This window comes from Engraulis encrasicolus, chromosome 20 (assembly GCF_034702125.1).
Source record: "Engraulis encrasicolus isolate BLACKSEA-1 chromosome 20, IST_EnEncr_1.0, whole genome shotgun sequence".
NCBI lineage: Eukaryota > Metazoa > Chordata > Actinopteri > Clupeiformes > Engraulidae > Engraulis > Engraulis encrasicolus.
Window position 1 is genome coordinate 20,835,322 of NC_085876.1, and position 7,500 is coordinate 20,842,821.

The window sequence follows — 7,500 nt, forward strand, 5'->3', positions numbered from 1 at the left end:
TGATGATGCAGGGTTTTTATTACATATTTGCATGTGACTCCTTCCTAAATGTGTCACCGGCTGACTTGTCAGACTAGTGTGATTTACTTGGAGGGGGCATCTCAAAGCTATTCGCTTAATTGCGGTTTGTCACATAGTATGTGTTTAAGATATACTGACATCAGGACATAGTTTTTATGACAAATTGATTTGCACAAGTAAATAAAGTGCCATGTAAATGTAGGGGAGCCCAAACAGAGACTCCTAAATACACACGTGTGGACACACACACACACACACACACACACACACACACACACACACACACACACACACACACACACACACACACACACACACACACACACACACACACACACACACACACACACACACACACAGAGACACACACACACAAACTTGAGTCCATACCCGTGCCCAGGCATATGCTCTCCCTCTCTCTCTCTGTAAACACACACACACACACACACACACACACACACACACACACACACACACACACACACACACACACACACACACACACACACACACACACACACACACACACACACACACAGTGAGTAAAATTTTAGATTAACTTGATGTACTTCAAAAGTCACTCTGTCTGTGCATGAACATTTAAAATAGCCTACATAGTAATCAATCCACAAAGTAACCATAGCTTTGAGTGCATATCTGATAGTGTGAGTCTAGATTTTATGACATCCATAGAAATCTATTAATTCCAAATTAAGTTTCAAAACAATAAAAAATAAATTACTTTTTTTGTTAAAATAGGTAAGTGCAGAATAAGTGTAGAGTATAGGCCTATGTTATCATATCAAATAGTTTATGACTCATTATGAGCATTCATTATGATGCATTATATGGTAAAAGTTTTTATTACCTGATATGATTTTGTAATATGTATGTAATGAATGCATGCACACATCTGTAATCTCAGCATGGGTTTTTTTTTTTTAGTTTGTGTAAATTGACAAATGTAAACAATTAAGACTACATTAAATGAATAGAGTTATGCGTTAGAGTTATGAATCTCACTTGCTGTTGTTTATTTCTGTTTTCGGGAGATACCACGTATTAATCACTCTGTGATGGGACTGAATTAGAGGAAGATGAGAATAAACATTTATTAGCATATTTTTTTTCTAGGCTACTGCTAATTTCTGGAAACTTCTCCAGGCCTACTTTGCTTCTATTTTGATTCAAATGAAAAACAGTTAATGTATGTACATGGTAAATAGGCCAACAGCTAGAAGATACAGAATGTGAGGGGAGCCACTCAGATCACTTTCAAATATATTGATACTTTCATTCAAATATATTGATACCTTTATGAGTTTATTTTCAGTTTGACTGTAAACTGAAAACTGAATAAATGACTGTGTTCACCACTTGGTGAGAAGAAATAGAACTGTATCATTCCTCAAGCTAAACTTTTCTTGACGAGTGCATGCCTACATCCTATATCCTATATGCATACAGCAACATGTTCGTCTATAGAGAGAGAGAGAGAGAGAGAGAGAGAGAGAGAGAGAGAGAGAGAGAGAGAGAGAGAGAGAGAGAGAGAGAGAGAGAGAGAGAGAGAGATTAAATGGGTTTAATCAGGTGACAGACGCATGTGGTCATATTTACAATTTCTTTCCATGATGTTAAATTTAGTATGGAGACTAACTTCAGAAAACAACAGATAATCAGACTGATTCACTTGTCTGAATGTCAGACTGGGAGTCAAAATCCCCAGACTGAACACCTGTGCGCGTAATTACATTATTATGGGCCTATAACAAGTGATTACTAATAAGTCCAGTGGCATGGGTTGATTTATTTGTCAAAGATCTTGGTTATTGGTTATTATTGTTTATTGTTGGTTATTATTTCCCTTGGAATGGCATTCAATTGACTGGAATCACTAGAATAACATCGTGCGTAAAAGCAAAAATACATTTTACGCGCGGCGACAGTGTCAATCAAAATCAATAATTTATAGTATTTGAACGAGCTGTCGTTTGTTGAAATCGGCTTGAATAATTAAGCAGTGGTGTAGCTGTGAGCAGTGAACGAGGTCCCTGTGCCTTTAAGAACACTCGGTCTAGGGTGGCGCTTTCCTCCTCTCCGCAAGGGCTTCTTGATATTAATAGTGTTGGTGTCTTGAAACTGACGTAATGCTTGGAGTCTGAGGTCCTGACAAGCGATAACATTTCTGATAAAGAACTGAGATCACTGCAAACTAACCTCCTTTTTCCATCCAGTCTCAGGCGTTTTTAATATCAAACACAGTCACCCCGATTCCACTTGCACAGGAGAAATTCGTAATCTTAGATCCCCTCCAACAACAACAAAAAAGAAATAGCCTAATACCCCGAGATCAACAAACAAACAACACAAAGACGGTTCATGGCTTACGCCAAAGCTCCACCATCTTTCAGACTGCAAAGACTATTGCAATTTAATCAACAGGTAAGGAGAAAGCGAATCAATGAACATTACGAGGATGGCAGACAACAATGAGATGTGAATTTGCAGTAGTTCCTGAATGCCGAATCGCTGTTTAGAAGCGAATGTTATGTAATGTTGAAAGAGCTAAGGGATTTCGTGAATCAGTTGTGAGCTACTTTGCTGTGAAAAAAAGAGCAGGGCTTCTCGGATTTCACATGGCATTTAGGTTTTGTTGGGTCAAACGCATGAGAAATTGAAATTGGCTACTTGCTACAAGCAGTAGCCCAGAGTGGTCACGTTCACAGACAAGGAAGAAAAACATGAGTTCCAGTAGGTTTGTGGCTTACTTTTTCCTTCCCATTTCTTGAAATCCTTTAAGCCAATTTCTTGCTGTTAAAATGCATTGGGGTTAAGGTGTTGTACTGTCCGATGTGTGGTGTATAGAAAGCTATAGCATGTGAAGAGTGTGCTAACGCGGTCCTATTTCTGATGTGACAAGATGAGGAGTCTTTGCCGCAGCGCGTGTATTTATTTTCATTGTTTGTGAGAAAGCGCATGGTATGGAGAAACAAAGTATCACCTGCAACAATACAGTTACTAAAACTTCAAATAGTATCCGGTGGTGTGCATCTTGGAAATAACGAACTGTAGGGCTGTCATGATAACGTTTTCCACGTAACTTTTTCAACTTTCCGTAACTGATGTTTCTCAAAGATAAGAAAACGCGTAGGCATAGCAACATGCCCTGAGCTTGAGAATATGTAGCAGCAAAGCACCATGCTGATTATTCAAAGTAGGTAGACCTAGTTGTTGTGTGCTATTTTGTTACTTCTATTTCATCGCCATATTACAGGCTGGTCCATTCAATAGTTCAGGTGCATTTTAACCATGGCCTGATCATTTTGCTTCTAATTTGTGTGGAGAACTTTATTATCAGTGTACAAGTCACGTTTGGGGCAGAGGACAATTGCAGTCTCACACATCTATGTCGTGGGCTATTTCTCAAAGTTACCAGCACCAGCCCGGATTACCAAAATAGCTTTACTAATAAGCCATGGATAACACCAATTTTGGAGCAAAGTCCAACTCGATTCAAAAGTAAGTGCATCTATTCAGCTTAAACACTTTGGCGCAATGTCATACCCAACGGTCTAAAAGTTTGTAAACTATGTTATTAATAAGACCAAATTAGTTTTCCCTATTTGCAAATTTAAACCTGTGTTATTGTACCGTTATGTACAGGTAATAGGCCTACTCATGGAAGATACTACTTCAAACAAACAACGTATGCTACCTCTTTTTGGGTCAAAGTTTTCTTTGATGTTAAACGTAGGCTATTTGCAATGTTTCCGACTGCGATGCGTGCCGCATGCCTCTGGCTACGAAGATGTGTGAGGAGGACAGAGAGCCTTTGGGGTGTTGAAATTACTTCAGTTCTAACTAGCGTATAACAAAGTTTACTCACTTCGTTAGACGTCCGTGACAAAAGTATAATTTAGGGGATTGCATGGGGACGATACGGAAAAGACGATTTAGATGTTATCTGATAAAATCTTCAGCTTTTTGCTCCACTTATGGCACTGGCGTGTTATCAGCTAGATATCCCCTTGTTATGACACACCATTCCCATTTTAGTTCCAGTAGATGGGTAGCAGTATTTCCTGTAAACCGTGAAAGTCACTTACACGCGGGTTGTCTGGAAATGATACCCTGTGCTGTGCACCTATGAAAGCTCTCTTTCTTGTCAGTGAAAGTTTGTTAATGACGTGGCCTGTGCAAACAAGTTGCGCGCATCATTTGGTGTGGTGTTCAGCAACAAGCAGTCAGAGTTACCCACATCTATTAATTTCTAGAAATGGGTCAGGTGGGAAAATTAATCAGGTCCTCTTCCTGTGTTTGTAGTAACAATAATTTAGGAAATATGCAATTATACCTGATCAATAACAATGATTAGGCTACACTCACGACAGTGTAGGACACTGTGTGGGTCACAAAAAAACCCAACAGCTGTAGGGTAATGACTAAAACAGAAAATCCCAGATTGTGCACAGCAGTAAATCACATGTTTTTTTGTATTCCACTCTTTTAAAGTTTACAATAGAATAGAGTGCGAAAAGAAAACCCAGCTGATGCTGCATGCTCTTAATGATTTTCCATGTATGTAATATGACTAGCTTAGGCTACTAGTTAAAAGCAGTTGTGTGTGAATGTTGACTGTTCTCCATTATGTGTTAGCAAGCCTGCACTTCCTCTCAATAGAAAAGGAAGATAGGCTTTGGCCGTGTGATAAGAGACGTTTGAAGTGATTGAAAAGCTGGAGGTATAATTGAAATGTAAATGACCTCACATCTGTGAGTTCTTTTTGGTGGTGTTGAGGAGGTTGTGCGGGGGGTGCAAGTGTGTGTGTGTGTGTGTGTGTTTGGTGTGTGTGTGTGTGTGTGTGTGTGTGTGTGTGTGTCTGTTTGGTGTGTGTGTGTGTGTGTGTGTGTAGGGAGGGGGTGCAATAGATCAGGCCTGTATAGTCAGAGAACTTTATGGCTGACAGATGAATTTGGGTCTCGGCAACAGGAGAAAGGAACAGCGGGGGGCTTGCATTTGTTATACATGGCTTTAGAGTGTGCACAACTTCTTTTGCAGAGTAACTTCTAATCGCAAGGCAAGGCTCAGCCTCTCTGTCTCAGGCAGGGCTGTGTGTGTGTCTGTGTGCTTGGCTTGCTAGCTCCAAGAAGCCTCGAGATGAAAAGGAGGGTCTAGCTGACAGCCCATCTACATATTTCAAGTGGAGTATTTTGTTCCTCAAACCCACGTCTAAAGTACACATTTATTTCGAGACATTTCTGTTTGGGAGAAGTGTTAGCCTAATTCTGAGAATCTCCTACTATCATGGTTGGATCTGCATAGATCTTTTAGGAATACCTGGGAATCTTTTTCGTCATGAGAAGTAGTGCTCTCCCTGTAAGTATTTTTTTTGTGAGTAGTCGCTTGCTAACTTTTGAGGAATCTTTCCTTTTTTCCCTTTCGCACTGCTTTTGAAGATGAATTCCAATTGCAAATGACTAATGTAATTTTAATCCATGCACGCTTCAAAGAGGTGTAATGGATTATGCATTCACCTCTCCACTAAACTAGAACTGCAGGAGCAAACTTTATCCATCCTCGCTCTAGACCTCCCCCCCCTGTCTCTCTCTCTGTCCAGCTACAGAAAAGGGGGTATCACAATGCATTGTTCATAGCACATGTGCTTTAAACTTCCAAATACATTTTTTTTGTGAGGCTAGTAAAGGAAAAGTGAACTCAATAAAAGGTTTACATGAAGCGAATAGTATTGTAGGACAACATGGGGAGCCAGACTATGCACAGTTAAATTTAAGTAAATTGTAAAAAATAAAAATAAAAAAAAAGTAAAAAAAATGGTGCGGTACATGGGCCTCTCTTAATTAGCATAACACTGTCAGAGATGGAATCTAGGAAATTATTCAGGTATAGATAACAGTAAGCATACTGATGTGTATAATGCTGTGCAACACATGCTTCATAGAAATGGATAAATCACTCTGAGATCCTATGCATTATATCTTATTGTCCAAGTAATTTAATATTTTTAACTTTTTTTTTAACTCTGATAACATATTGCATAAACTTAGCTTCATTTGGATCGCATTTGTTTGCATTATTTATTTTTCCTCATGAAAATATCAGTTTATGTGTAATCCTCACACAAAATCTTTTTTTTCTTCCCAATCTGAGATTCTGTCAAATTGAGAGAGAGAGAGAGAGAGAGAGAGAGAGAGAGAGAGAGAGGACGAGAACCTATTTTTGGTCACCTCTAAACTATACTTTTCTGTGACACGATACTATACTACTGCTGCATGCTCCCTGCTTTGTTTATAGGGCTAAAGTATTTTATGGGCTTATTTATTTACTTGTTCTTGCCAGCTGACTAGACACCATGCAATTTGAATAGTTACAGCCATTCAAGAGACCCAAAGAAACTTTGTTTGATTCTCAGAGAACCGTTTGCTCTTGTGCCAGAATTTGCTTAGAGCAGTTTGCCTGCTTTTGTAATTGGTGGCTTTGGCTCTTTTGATAATACAACACACAGTAAAGTTAAGAAAATAAAAAAATGCTGTCAATTCAACACTTGGAGAGTCAATTTCACATCTTCCAAAATGTATTGGTGCCAGTGTACTCTCCGTGTTAAATTGGCACTAGATGTTCATGCTGGTGATGAGGGAGATCTTGAGACCTGAAGCGGGAAACATACATTTTGTCCCTTATTCCGCTTGGTCTGTTTAAAACAAAACCCACACACATGATTTTTCATAGGGTGTTTACATAGCACATATTGTCCGGTGTCATTTGTCACCTCATTTGTCTGGCTTTCCTTTTCTATCATACTCTTGTCATGGACAGTTATTAAAACTAAAGACTTGTCGGCTACTACAGGAGGGGGCCTACACTGTGGTGTGTTCCTCATGTTCCTGGATTCACATCGAGGTGATGATAGACTTAGGTGATGGTAGATTCTTTTACTGATTTGTTGCTTCACTTATTTGCATACTGTTGGTATTACAGCATGTCATGTGGTATTACAATGTCATAATCACGTTTGCATTTATTTCGGGATACACATGTGAAAGCCACTTGAAGCAAACAATGATTGAAAGTTACGAGTGAAGTTTTAATGAAGTCTTCTGACTGTTTGACGCTGTATGCTTTTGTGAAAAGAAGTGAAGCGAACTGAAGAATCGCTACTGGATATGTGTTACAACTAACTTAAAATAGTTATTATGACAAAATCATAATTGCAACAATACTTATATACTCTAAATAAAGAATTAATTGAGATATTTTTTTTACTGATTTTTCTGGGAAAATACAACAGATCCCAGAGTTGATCCAGACATGGATCCCTGAGGGAACCCCATAGTATATAGAGGCCAGGCCACAGCACAGAATAGCTCTGTCTGGAGTCTGGACTGCCCTGGCCTGAGCTACAGAGGAGGGAGGCTGCGGCCCGGCACTTGTATTATTTTTACAGGTGCTCCAGGACCTTGT

The 7,500-nt window shown here is 39.2% G+C and overlaps 1 protein-coding gene across 5 annotated transcripts in view; it reads left to right on the forward strand.

The window, feature by feature from the left end:
* The first annotated feature begins 2,099 nt into the window (after window positions 1–2,099).
* trps1 (trichorhinophalangeal syndrome I) overlaps window positions 2,100–7,500 on the forward strand; it is a 193,240-nt gene continuing 187,839 nt past the window's right edge. Inside the window, exon 1 of one of the 5 annotated variants that reach the window (XM_063185583.1) lies at window positions 2,100–2,463. The gene's annotated coding sequence lies outside the window, so the exon portion shown is untranslated. The other 4 variants (XM_063185588.1, XM_063185584.1, XM_063185585.1 and 1 more) reach the window with 4 other exon arrangements.